The sequence below is a fragment of the Oncorhynchus kisutch genome, linkage group LG23 (genome assembly GCF_002021735.2).
Source record: "Oncorhynchus kisutch isolate 150728-3 linkage group LG23, Okis_V2, whole genome shotgun sequence".
Lineage (NCBI taxonomy): Eukaryota > Metazoa > Chordata > Actinopteri > Salmoniformes > Salmonidae > Oncorhynchus > Oncorhynchus kisutch.
In genome coordinates this window covers 48,491,740-48,506,212 of record NC_034196.2, presented here as the reverse complement: position 1 = coordinate 48,506,212, position 14,473 = coordinate 48,491,740, and the positions used below count along the sequence as shown (strand labels likewise).

Genomic DNA, 14,473 nt, shown 5'->3' with positions numbered 1-14,473 from the left:
TCTCTATATACATCAGTCTCTATATACACCAGTCTCTATATACATCAGTCTCTATATACATCAGTCTCTATATACGCCAGTCTCTATATACATCAGCTCTATTTTTATTTTTATTTGACCTTTATTTAACCAGGTAGGCTAGTTGAGAACACCTTTATTTAACCAGGTAGGCTAGTTGAGAACACCTTTATTTAACCAGGTAGGCTAGTTGAGAACACCTTTATTTAACCAGGTAGGCTAGTTGAGAACACCTTTATTTAACCAGGTAGGCTAGTTGAGAACACCTTTATTTAACCAGGTAGGCTAGTTGAGAACAAGTTCTCATTTGCAACTGCGACCTGGCCAAGATAAAGCATAGCAGTGTGAGCAGACAACAAAGAGTTACACATGGAGTAAACAATTAACAAGTCAATAACACAGTAGAAAACAGAGGGGGAGTCTATATACAATGTGTGCAAAAGGCATGAGGAGGTAGGCGAATAATTACAATTTTGCAGATTAACACTGGAGTGATAAATGATCAGATGGTCATGTACAGGTAGAGATATTGGTGTGCAAAAGAGCAGAAAAGTAACTAAATAAAAACAGTATGGGGATGAGGTAGGTGAAAAAGGGTGGGCTATTTACCGATAGACTATGTACAGCTGCAGCGATCGGTTAGCTGCTCAGATAGCAGATCTTTGAAGTTGGTGAGGGAGTTGGTGAAGTTGACCTGAAGTCTCCAACTTCAGCGATTTTTGCAATTCGTTCCAGTCACAGGCAGCAGAGAACTGGAACGAAAGGCGGCCAAATGAGGTGTTGGCTTTAAGGATGATCAGTGAGATACACCTGCTGGAGCGCGTGCTACGGGTGGGTGTTGCCATCGTGACCAGTGAACTGAGATAAGGCGGAGCTTTACCTAGCATGGACTTGTAGATGACCTGGAGCCAGTGGGTCTGGCGACGAATATGTAGCGAGGGCCAGCCGACTAGAGCATACAGGTCGCAGTGGTGGATGGTATAAGGTGCTTTAGTGACAAAACGGATGGCACTGTGATAAACTGCATCCAGTTTGCTGAGTAATGTGTTGGAAGCTATTTTGTAGTTGACATCGCCGAAGTCGAGGATCGGTAGGATAGTCAGTTTTACTAGGGTAAGTTTGGCGGCGTGAGTGAAGTAGGCTTTGTTGCGGAATAGAAAGCCGACTCTAGATTTGATTTTCGATTGGGGATGTTTGATATGAGTCTGGATGGAGAGTTTACAGTCTAGCCAGACACCTAAGTACTTATAGACGTCCACATATTCAAGGTCGGAACCATCCAGGGTGGTGATGCTAGTCAGGCGTGCGGGTTCAGGCAGCGAACGGTTGAAAAGCATGCATTTGGTTTCTATATACATCAGTCTCTATATACATCAGCTCTATATACACCAGTCTCTGTATACATCAGTCTCTGTATACATTAGTCTCTATATACATTAGTCTCTATATACATCAGTCTCTATATACACCAGTCTCTGTATACATCAGTCTCTGTATACATCAGTCTCTATATACATCGGCTCTATATACATCAGTCTCTACATACATCAGTCTCTATATACATCAGCCTCTATGTACACCAGTCTCTATATACATCAGCTGTACCACATAAGTCTCTATTTTCATCGGTCTCTATATACATCGGTCTCTATATACATCAGTCTCTATACATCAGTCTATATACATCAGTCTCTATATATATCAGTCTCAAGATACATCAGTCTATATACATCAGTCTCTATATACATGTATACATCAGTCTCTAAATACATGTATACATCAGTCTCTGTGTTTACATCAGTCTCTTTATACATCAGTCTCTGTATACATCAGTCTCTATATACATGAATACATCCATCTCTTTATACATCAGTCTCTATGTATATGAGTCTCTGTGTTTACATCAGTCTCTGTGTTTACATCAGTCTCTATATACATCAGCTCTATATACACCAGTCTCTGTATACATCCGTCTTTGTATACATCAGTCTCTGTATACATTAGTCTCTGTATACATTAGTCTCTATATACATTCGTCTCTATATACATCAGTCTCTATATACACCAGTCTCTGTATACATCAGTCTCTGTATACATCAGTCTCTATATACATCAGTCTCTACATACATCAGTCTCTATATACATCAGCCTCTATGTACACCAGTCTCTATATACATCAGCTGTACATACATCGGTCTCTATTTTCATCGGTCTCTATATGCATCGGTCTCTATATACATCAGTCTCTATATACATCAGTCTCTATATATATCAGTCTCAATATACATCAGTCTATATACATCAGTCTCTATATACATGTATACACCAGTCTCTAAATACATGTATACATCAGTCTCTGTGTTTACATCAGTCTCTGTATACATCAGTCTCTGTATATATCAGTCTCTGTATACATCATTCTCTGTGTTTACATCAGTCTCTGTGTTTACATCAGTCTCTGTGTTTACATCAGTCTCTGTGTTTACATCAGTCTCTGTGTTTACATCAGTCTCTATGTACATCAGTCTCTGTGTACATCAGTCTCTATGTACATCAGTCTCTATGTACATCAGTCTCTACGTACATCAGTCTCTACATACATCAGTCTCTGTATACATCAGTCTCTATATACATCGGTCTCTATATACATCGGTCTCTATATACATCAGTCTCTGTATACATCAGTCTCTGTGTACATCAGTCTCTATTTATACTACCGTTCAAAACTTTGGGGTCACTTAGAAATGTCCTTGTTTTTGAAAGAAAAGCACATTTTTTGTCTATTAAAATAACATCAAATAGACGTTATTAATGTTGTAAATTACTATTGTAGCTGGAAACAGCAGATTTTTTTATGGAATATCTACACAGGCATACAGATGCCCATTATCAGCAACTATCCCTCCTGTGTTCCAATGGCATATTGTGATAGCTAATCCAAGTTTATAATTTTAAAAGGCTAATTGATCATTAGAAAACCCTTTAGCAATTATGTTAGCACAGCTGAAAACTGTTGTGCTCATTAAAGAAGCAATAAAACTGGCCTTCTTTAGACTAGTTGAGTATCTGGAGCATCAGCATTTGTGGGTTCAATTGCAGGCTCAAAATGGCCAGAAACAAAGACCTTTCCTCTGAAACTCGTCAGTCTGTTCTTGTTCTGAGAGATGAAGGTTATTCCATGTGAGAAATTGCCAAGAAACTGAAGATCTCGTACATCGCTGTGTACTACTCCCTTCACAGAACAGCGCAAACTGGCCCTAACCAGAATAGAAAGAGGAGTGGGAGGCCCCGGTGCACAACTGAGCAAATGGACAAGTGCTTTAAAGTGTCTAGTTTGAGAAACAGACGCCTCACAAGTCCTCAACTGGCAGCTTCATTAAATGGTACCCGCCAAACCCCAGTCTCAACGTCAACAGTGAAGATGCGACTCTGGGATGCTGGCCTTCTAGGCAGAGTTGCAAAGAAAAAGCCATATCTCAGACTGGCCAATAAAAAGGAAAGATTAAGATGGGCAAAATAACAGACACTGGACAGAGGAACTCTGCCTAGAAGACCAGCATCCAGGAGTCACCTCTTCACTGTTGACGTTGAGATGGGTGTTTTGCGGGTACTATTTAATGAAGTTGCCAGTTGAGGACATGTCTGTTCTCTCTCTCCTGATCTCTGTCTTCTGTTCCCTCTCTCTCCTGATCTCTGTCTTCTGTTCCCTCTCTCTCTCTCCTGATCTCTGTCTTCTGTTCCCTCTCTCTCTCCTGATCTCTGTCTTCTGTCCCCTCTCTCTCCTGATCTCTGTCTTCTGTTCCCTCTCTCTCTCCTGATCTCTGTCTTCTGTTCCCTCTCTCTCCTGATCTCTGTCTTCTGTTCTCTCTCTCTCTCCTGATCTCTGTCTTCTGTTCCCTCTCTCTCCTGATCTCTGTCTTCTGTTCCCTCTCTCTCCTGATCTCTGTCTTCTGTTCCCTCTCTCTCTCCTGATCTCTGTCTTCTGTTCCCTCTCTCTCTCCTGATCTCTGTCTTCTGTTCCCTCTCTCTCCTGATCTCTGTCTTCTGTTCCCTCTCTCTCCTGATCTCTGTCTTCTGTTCCCTCTCTCTCTCCTGATCTCTGTCTTCTGTTCCCTCTCTCTCTCCTGATCTCTGTCTTCTGTTCCCTCTCTCTCTCCTGATCTCTGTCTTCTGTTCCCTCTCTCTCTCCTGATCTCTGTCTTCTGTTCCCTCTCTCTCTCCTGATCTCTGTCTTCTGTCCCCTCTATCTCTCCTGATCTCTGTCTTCTGTTCCCTCTCTCTCCTGATCTCTGTCTTCTGTTCCCTCTCTCTCTCCTGATCTCTGTCTTCTGTCCCCTCTATCTCTCCTGATCTCTGTCTTCTGTCCCCTCTCTCTCCTGATCTCTGTCTTCTGTTCCCTCTCTCTCTCCTGATCTGTCTTCTGTCCCCTCTCTCTCCTGATCTCTGTCTTCTGTTCCCTCTCTCTCCTGATCTCTGTCTTCTGTTCCCTCTCTCTCCTGATCTCTGTCTTCTGTTCCCTCTCTCTCCTGATCTGTCTTCTGTTCCCTCTCTCTCCTGTTCTCTGTCTTCTGTTCCCTCTCTCTCCTGTTCTCTGTCTTCTGTTCCCTCTCTCTCCTGATCTCTGTCTTCTGTTCCCTCTCTCTCCTGATCTCTGTCTTCTGTTCCCTCTCTCTCTCCTGATCTGTCTTCTGTCCCCTCTCTCTCCAGATCTCTGTCTTCTGTTCCCTCTCTCTCTCCTGATCTGTCTTCTGTCCCCTCTCTCTCCTGATCTCTGTCTTCTGTTCCCTGTCTCTCTCCTGATCTCTGTCTTCTGTCCCCTCTCTCTCTCCTGATCTCTGTCTTCTGTCCCCTCTCTCTCTCCTGATCTCTGTCTTCTGTCCCCTCTCTCTCTCCTGATCTGTCTTCTGTTCCCTCTCTCTCTCCTGATCTCTGTCTTCTGTTCCCTCTCTCTCTCCTGATCTGTCTTCTGTCCCCTCTCTCTCCTGATCTCTGTCTTCTGTTCCCTCTCTCTCCTGATCTGTCTTCTGTCCCCTCTCTCTCCTGATCTGTCTTCTGTCCCCTCTCTCTCCTGATCTCTGTCTTCTGTTCCCTCTCTCTCCTGATCTCTGTCTTCTGTTCCCTCTCTCTCCTGATCTCTGTCTTCTGTTCCCTCTCTCTCTCCTGATCTGTCTTCTGTCCCCTCTCTCTCCTGATCTGTCTTCTGTTCCCTCTCTCTCCTGATCTCTGTCTTCTGTTCCCTCTCTCTCCTGATCTCTGTCTTCTGTTCCCTCTCTCTCCTGATCTGTCTTCTGTCCCTCTCTCTCCTGATCTCTGTCTTCTGTTCCCTGTCTCTCTCCTGATCTCTGTCTTCTGTTCCCTGTCTCTCTCCTGATCTCTGTCTTCTGTCCCCTCTCTCTCTCCTGATCTCTGTCTTCTGTCCCCTCTCTCTCTCCTGATCTCTGTCTTCTGTCCCCTCTCTCTCTCCTGATCTCTGTCTTCTGTCCCCTCTCTCTCTCCTGATCTCTGTCTTCTGTCCCCTCTCTCTCTCCTGATCTCTGTCTTCTGTCCCCTCTCTCTCTCCTGATCTCTGTCTTCTGTTCCCTCTCTCTCTCCTGATCTCTGTCTTCTGTCCCCTCTCTCTCTCCTGATCTCTGTCTTCTGTCCCCTCTCTCTCTCCTGATCTCTGTCTTCTGTCCCCTCTCTCTCTCCTGATCTCTGTCTTCTGTCCCTCTCTCTCTCCTGATCTCTGTCTTCTGTTCCCTCTCTCTCTCCTGATCTCTGTCTTCTGTTCCCTCTCTCTCCTGATCTCTGTCTTCTGTTCCCTCTCTCTCCTGATCTCTGTCTTCTGTTCCCTCTCTCTCCTGATCTGTCTTCTGTTCTCTCTCTCTCTCCTGATCTCTGTCTTCTGTTCTCTCTCTCTCTCTCCTGATCTCTGTCTTCTGTTCTCTCTCTCTCTCTCCTGATCTCTGTCTTCTGTTCTCTCTCTCTCTCTCCTGATCTGTCTTCTGTTCTCTCTCTCTCCTGATCTCTGTCTTCTGTTCTCTCTCTCTCCTGATCTCTGTCTTCTGTTCCCTCTCTCTCCTGATCTCTGTCTACTGTTCCCTCTCTCTCCTGATCTCTGTCTTCTGTTCCCTCTCTCTCCTGATCTCTGTCTTCTGTTCCCTCTCTCTCCTGATCTGTCTTCTGTTCCCTCTCTCCTGCTCCCTCTCTCTCCTGATCTCTGTCTTCTGTTCTCTCTCCTCTAGATTCGGAGGATGATGGTGGTAGTCTGGGAGTGGTGATATTTCTGTCCCTGTTTGCTGTCATCATCATTGTCTTGTTGTCCTCTCTATTTGTCCTCATGTGGTGAGATATGTCCTCCTGCATGTCTACATCAGTTTACTATGTTCTCTAACAACTGAATTGAACAATTCCTTCATCTTGAAATATCTTATGTTTGTTGTCTAGGGTGAGGCAATGGAGACGGGACAATGTGACACGACAGGAACTGACCTCAATGTTGAAGATGAAGTCCTGCATATCTGAAGTGAGTCAGACCCCTATCAATGTCACTACATGTTGTTACAGACCCTCTCTACTCTATGGCTTTTGTGACTCTGAGCCCTGCTGTAGTGTAATATGGCTCTGTACTGAAGTGGTATTCTACTGTTCTACAACTGAGTTATCCTGCTGGCAGGACAGGTTTATTAGCCTGGATAATGTCCAGGTTGTTCTATATCAGGACAGTTTTATTAGGTTGGATAATGCTGCATAATGTCTAGGTTGGTCTAGAACAGGACAGGTTTATTAGCCTGGATAATGTTTAGGTTGTTCTGTATCAGGACAGGTTTATTAGCCTGGATAATGTTTAGGTTGTTCTGTATCAGGACAGGTTTATTAGGTTGGATAATGCTGCATAATGTCTAGGTTGGTCTAGAACAGGACAGTGTTTATTAGCCTGGATAATGTCTAGGTTGTTCTATATCAGGACAGGTTTATTAGGTTGGATAATGCTGCATAATGTCTAGGTTGGTCTAGAACAGGACAGTGTTTATTAGCCTGGATAATGTCTAGGTTGTTCTATATCAGGACAGGTTTATTAGGTTGGATAATGCTGCATAATGTCTAGGTTGTTCTAGAACAGGACCGTGTTTATTAGCCTGGATAATGATGCATAATGTCTAGGTTATTCCATATCAGGACAGGTTTATTAGCCTGGATAATGCTGCATAATGTCTAGGGTTGTTCTAGAACAGGACAGGTTTATTAGGTTGGATAATGACTAGGTTGTTCTATATCAGGACTGGTTTATTAGCCTAGATAATGCTGCACCATGTCCAGGTTGTTCTAGATCAGGACAGGTTTATTTGCCTGGATAATGACTAGGTTGTTCTATATCAGGACAGGTTTATTAGTCTGGATAATGCTGCATAATGTCCAGGTTGTTCTAGAACAGGACAGGTTTATTAGCCTGGATAATGCTGCATAATGTCTAGGTTGTTCTATATCAGGACAGGTTTATTAGGCTGGATAATGCTGCATAATGTCTAGGTTGTTCTAGAACAGGACAGGTTTATTAGCCTGGATAATGCTGAATAGTGTCTAGGTTGTTCTATATCAGGACAGGTTTATTAGGCTGGATAATGTCTAGGTTGTTTTAGAACAGGACAGGTTTATTAGCCTGGATAATGTCTAGGTTGTTCTAGAACAGGACAGGTTTATTAGGCTGGATAATGTCTAGGTTGTTTTAGAACAGGACAGGTTTATTAGCCTGGATAATGCTGAATAATGTCTAGGGTTGTTCTAGAACAGGACAGATTTATTAGCCTGGATAATGCTGAATAATGTCTAGGTTGTTCTAGAACCGGACAGGTTTATTAGCCTGGATAATGTCTAGGTTGTTCTATATCGGGATAGGTTTATTAGCCTGGATAAAGTCTAGGTTGTTCTATATGAGGACAGGTTTATTAGCCTAGATAATGCTGAATAGTGTCTAGGTTGTTCTAGATCAGGACAGGTTTATTAGGCTGGATAATGTCTAGGTTATTCTCGAACAGGACAGTGTTTATTAGCCTGGATAATGACTAGGTTGTTCTATATGAGGACAGGTTTATTAGCCTAGATAATGCTGCATCATGTCCAGGTTGTTCTAGATCAGGACAGGTTTATTTGCCTGGATAATGACTAGGTTGTTCTATATCAGGACAGGTTTATTAGCTTGGATAATGCTGCATAATGTCCAGGTTGTTCTAGAACAGGACATGTTTATTAGCCTGGATAATGTCTAGGGTTTGTTCTATATCAATACACGTTTATTAGGTTGGATAATGCTGCATAATGTCTAGTTTGTTCTTTAACAGGACAGGTTTATTAGCCTGGATAATGTGTAGGTTGTTCTAGGGCAGGACAGGTTTATTTGCCTGGATAATGTGTATGTTGTTCTATATCAGGACAGGTTTATTAGCCTGGATAATGTGTAGGTTGTTCTCTATCAGGACAGGTTTATTAGCCTGGATAATGTCTAGGTTGTTCTAGATCAGGACAGGTTTATTAGCCTGGATAATGTCTTGGTTGTTCTATATCAGGACAGGTTTATTAGCCTGGATAATGCTAAATAATGTCCAGGTTGTTCTAGAACAGGACAGGTTTATGAGCCTGGATAATGTCTAGGTTGTTCTAGATCACGACAGGTTTATTAGCCTGGATAATGTGTAGGTTGTGCTAGGGCAGGACAGGTTTATTAGCCTGGATAATGTGTAGGTTGTTCTAGGGCAGGACAGGTTTATTTGCCTGGATAATGTGTAGGTTGTTCTAGGGCAGGACAGGTTTATTAGCCTGGATAATGTCTAGGTTGTTCTATATCAGGACAGGTTTATTAGCCTGGATAATGTATAGGTTGTTCCAGATCTGGACAGTGTTTATGTTGTTTAGGTTGTTCTAGGGTAGCACATCCTCTCGGCCTGGGTGTGGTGGTTGGGGAATATGAGGGTTAGGTGGGGGGGTTGTTGTCTCTGGCTGAAATAGTGAAACAGTAGAAGTTGAGTTTTCCTGTGCAGTCGGGAAGGATGTCCTCCTCCAATATGCTGCATAGTGAAACAGAACCAGCAGTGAGTGAACTACAGCAGGGATCAACTACACTCAACTAAAATATAAAGACAACATGTAAAGTGTTGGTCCCATGTTTCATGAGCTGAAATTAAAGAACCCAGAAATCTTCTGTGGCCTTTTATTATTTTAAATAAGGATAGAATGTTTCTACATCTACATACATGTAGATGCTACTGTGACTACAGCTAGTCCTGAATTAATCCTGAATAATAATGAGTCAGATGGTTAGACTGCAGGAACGTCCACCAGAGCTGTTACTATAAACCAGTAACTCTGTAGTATCACTTTTACTACAACTGTGAGCAGCCATTGTTTTGACTATAACCTTAACTATGAGGTGATTTCTGTGTTGTTCCTCTTTTCCTCCTCTCTTCTCTCCTCTCTTTCTCCTCCTCTTTCCTCTCCTCCTCTCTTCTCTCCTCCGCTCTTCTCTCCTCTTCTCTCCTCTCCTCCTCTCTTCTCTTCTCTTCTCTCCTCTCCTCCTCTCTTCTCTTCTCTTCTCTTCTCTTCTCTTCTCTTCTCTTCTCTTCTCTTCTCTTCTCTTCTCTTCTCTTCTCTTCTCTTCTCTTCTCTTCTCTTCTCTTCTCTTCTCTTCTCTTCTCTTCTCTTCTCTTCTCTTCTCTTCTCTTCTCTTCTCTTCTCTTCTCTTCTCTTCTCTTCTCTTCTCTTCTCTCCTCTCCTCCTCTCTTCTCTTCTCTCCTCCTCTCTTCTCTTCTCTCCTCATCCCCTCCTCTACTCTTCTCCTCTCTTCCTTTCTTCTCTCCTCCTCCTCTCCTCTTCTCTCCTCCTCCTCTCTTCTTTCCTCCTCCTCTCCTCCTCTCTTCTTTCGTCCTCTTCTCTCCTCCTCTCTTCTCTCCTCCTCTCTTCTCTCCTCCTCTCTTCTCTCCTCCTCTCTTCTCTCCTCCTCTCTTCTCTCCTCCTCTCTTCTTTCCTCCTCCCATTCTCTCCTCCTCTCTCCTCTCTTTCCTCCTCCTCTCTTCTCTCCTCCTCTTCTCTCCTCTCTTCTCTTCTTCTCTCTTCTCTCCTCCTTCTCCTCCTCCTTCCTCTCCTGTTCTCTGCAACTTAACTTCCTTCCTCCTCCTCCCTTCTCTCCTCAGCCTAGGTTGGCCCCTCCTCTCCACCAGGCCATACCTCTACCAGCTGTCTGCAGCGTCCACAACACACTACCCACAACCTACCAGGAGACTCACCACGCTACCCACAACCTACCAGGAGACTCACCACGCTACCCACAACCTACCAGGAGACTCACCACGCTACCCACAACCTACCAGGAGACTCACCACGCTACCCACAACCTACCAGGAGACTCACCACGCTACCCACAACCTACCAGGAGACTCACCACGCTACCCACAACCTACCAGGAGACTCACCACGCTGCCAACAACCCATCTGGAGTGAGTGCTTGGCCTGGTCGCTGCCTGCCGATAGATAGACATGATGGACCAACTGACTGACTCCTCCCACTGGAGTTCAACATCTTCTGATTGGCTGTGGGCCTCAGTGACAGTACAGCACCAGTAAACATGAAGTCAAAGGAAGGAGGGATTAGTATCTGTCTGTCTCCTCCCCTGACTGACTGACTGAACAAGGTTCACATTGTATTCCTGATGATGGTCCTTTATTACTCGTGACTAATGGAATGCTGAAAGAGGAGAAGAAGAAACAGAGTTTTCCAATTTTCTAAAGCAAAAGGCATTACCGATATATAGACCGATTGGCAGTATAGACAGGTTAAAAACAGGTTATAAAGAGGTTATAGACAGGTTGTGGAGAAGTTATAGACCGATTGGCAGTATAGACAGGTTGGCATTCTCTTAACTTCAGCAGAAAAAGAGAAGGAACACTCTGCGAGGCTACTGCTATTGGTCAGTGGTTGAGAAAGAGGAGTCCTGTCATTTCCATGCTGACCAGTCACAGACAGTGTCAGGACGATGTCATAACTTAATGTGTGTATGTGGGTAGCTTGAGGTTACATTGGTCTGGGAGCAGTTATCCTCTCTCCCGACCCCCACCAGAAGTGATGTGGCCCCACCTGGGAAAGAGGACCTGATGTAGTAACTGTCACCATCACCCATTATGAGAGGTCTCTACCACTTCAGATACAACCAGCATGACATCAGTTCTCCTCCGTCCCATTTCCCAACATCCCACAGCGTTATTCTGATCTAAATGACAGTGATAGTGATGTTATTTGTTGGTTCTTTACATCGCTGTGTAGTCATGGGAAACATAAGGTGTCTTTACTTAAAGAGTTAAAGCCTCGCTGGGTGTCTTTGAGGACTGCAAGGTTCTCTCCAGCTAGTACCTATGCATGGATCCTGTTGAAGCTTCTTCTGTGTTCTGTCTTAACCAACAGAGTTAAATGTAGTTCATGTATATATTCTGTTGTTTTTAGAGGCTGTTCCACTGTGCACCATTCCCCAGTCAATGATATGAAGCTCTAATGCACTAGATGTCCCAGTGTGTTTGTTCCTATACATCCCAATTGGCACCCTGTGCCCTAAATACAGTGAGCTCTAAAATAAATGGGACATTTTTATTGTTGGATGCATTTGCTATTTGTTTTGTTTGTGTTTTAGATCACCCAATAATAATGATGGTAAATCATGCATTCTGTCATTTTGGAGTCACTTTTATTTTAAATAAGGATAGAATGTTTCTAAACACTTCTACATACATGTGGATGCTACTGTGACTACAGTCCTGAATTAATCCTGAATAATAATGAGTCAGATGGTTAGACACAATATCATACTTTTTTTTAATTGTGAGATAATGTCTATCCAATATGTTCTCAGAGGAAGTCAACATTTTCCATAACATACTGAATCCTACAGCTGTCACCATTCAGTTCCCATAACATACTGAATCCTACAGCTGTCACCATTCAGTTCCCATAACATACTGAATCCTACAGCTGTCACCATTCAGTTCCCATAACATACTGAATCCTACAGCTGTCACCATTCAGTTCCCATAACATACTGAATCCTACAGCTGTCACCATTCAGTTCCCATAACATACTGAATCCTACAGCTGTCACCATTCAGTTCCCATAACATACTGAATCCTACAGCTGTCACCATTCAGTTCCCATAACAAACTGAATTCTACAGCTGTCACCATTCAGTTTCCATAACATACTGAGTCCTACAGCTGTCACCATTCAGTTCCCATAACATACTGAATCCTACAGCTGTCACCATTCAGTTCCCATAACATACTGAATTATACAGCTGTCACAATTCAGTTCCCATAACATACTGAGTCCTACAGCTGTCACCATTCAGTTTCCATAACATACTGAATCCTAAAGCTGTCACCATTCAGTTTGAGCATCAGAGCCGGTGTAATACGACTCAAACACCCTGCTACATCTCCAACACCCTGCTACATCTCCAACACCCTGCTACAGCTCCAACACCCTGCTACAGCTCCAACACCCTGCTACAGCTCCAACACCCTGCTACAGCTCCAACACCCTGCTACAGCTCCAACACCCTGCTACAGCTCCAACACCCTGCTACAGCTCCAACACCCTGCTACAGCTCCAACACCCTGCTACAGCTCCAACACCCTGCTACAGCTCCAACACCCTGCTACAGCTCCAACACCCTGCTACAGCTCCAACACCCTGCTACATCTCCAACACCCTGCTACATCTCCAACACCCTGCTACAGCTCCAACACCCTGCTACAGCTCCAACACCCTGCTACAGCTCCAACACCCTGCTACAGCTCCAACACCCTGCTACAGCTCCAACACCCTGCTACAGCTCCAACACCCTGCTACAGCTCCAACACCCTGCTACAGCTCCAACACCCTGCTACAGCTCCAACACCCTGCTACAGCTCCAACACCCTGCTACAGCTCCAACACCCTGCTACAGCTCCAACACCCTGCTACAGCTCCAACACCCTGCTACAGCTCCAACACCCTGCTACAGCTCCAACACCCTGCTACAGCTCCAACACCCTGCTACAGCTCCAAGGTCCACAGAGACACATTTTTGGGAAAATAATGGTTTAATCCAGTCTCTTTTTAACATAAGATAGCAATATGAAAATACATTATTTAAAACATAAAATAGTTACAAATTCAATAAATAATATTTGAACAAATCAAATGCTAAAATTAATATTGCATTAGCACACATTGTAAAAACCAGCTGCGATAATTTCAGTTGATGCAGAAAGACAATGGACATGGTAGATATTTTACCATTATGCTCTCCTCTAAGACAATGTGTAGGTCTGCTTGTCCTTACACATGGTAAATATATGCATCCTGCTTGTCCTTACACATGGTAAATATATGCATCCTGCTTGTCCTTACACATGGTAAATATATGCATCCTGCTTGTCCTTACACATGGTAAATATATGCATCCTGCTTGTCCTTACACATGGTAAATATATTCATCCTGCTTGTCCTTACACATGGTAAATATATTCATCCTGCTTGTCCTTACACATGGTAAATATATTCATCCTGCTTGTCCTTACACATGGTAAATATATTCATCCTGCTTGTCCTTACACATGGTAAATATATTCATCCTGCTTGTCCTTACACATGGTAAATATATTCATCCTGCTTGTCCTTACACATGGTAAATATATTCATCCTGCTTGTCCTTACACATGGTAAATACATTCATAATGTACTGCTCTGTTCCCTAGGACCTTCAGCTACATAATGTACTGCTCTGTTCCCTAGGACCTTCAGCTACATAATGTACTGCTCTGTTCCCTAGGACCTTCAGCTACATAATGTACTGCTCTGTTCCCTAGGACCTTCAGCTACATAATGTACTGCTCTGTTCCCTAGGACCTTCAGCTACATAATGTACTGCTCTGTTCCCTAGGACCTTCAGCTACATAATGTACTGCTCTGTTCCCTAGGACCTTCAGCTACATAATGTACTGCTCTGTTCCCTAGGACCTTCAGCTACATAATGTACTGCTCTGTTCCCTAGGACCTTCAGCTACATAATGTACTGCTCTGTTCCCTAGGACCTTCAGCTTCATAATGTACTGCTCTGTTCCCTAGGACCTTCAGCTACATAATGTACTGCTCTGTTCCCTAGGACCTTCAGCTACATAATGTACTGCTCTGTTCCCTAGGACCTTCAGCTTCATACATAATGAGTGGAGAGCAGTGGAAGGAGAGGAAGAAGGGAAGGGGATGGAGGAGGAAGAGGGGGAGGGAGGAGGCTAGGGGAAGGAGGAGGGAGAGGGAGGAGGATAGGGGGAGAGAGGAGGCTAGGGGGAGGGAGGAGGATAAGGGCGGGAGGAGGGAGATGGAGGAGGATATGGGAGGGAGGAGGAGGCAGTTCAGTAGGGAGGCGGTGGAGGAGAAGTAAAATGAGTCATCACTCC

At 43.9% G+C, this 14,473-nt stretch overlaps 1 pseudogene; it reads left to right on the top strand.

The window, feature by feature from the left end:
• The window catches only part of LOC109880599 (interleukin-11 receptor subunit alpha-like), a 130,936-nt pseudogene extending 119,237 nt beyond the window's left edge, over positions 1 to 11,699 (top strand).
• Positions 11,700 to 14,473: the final 2,774 nt, after the last annotated feature.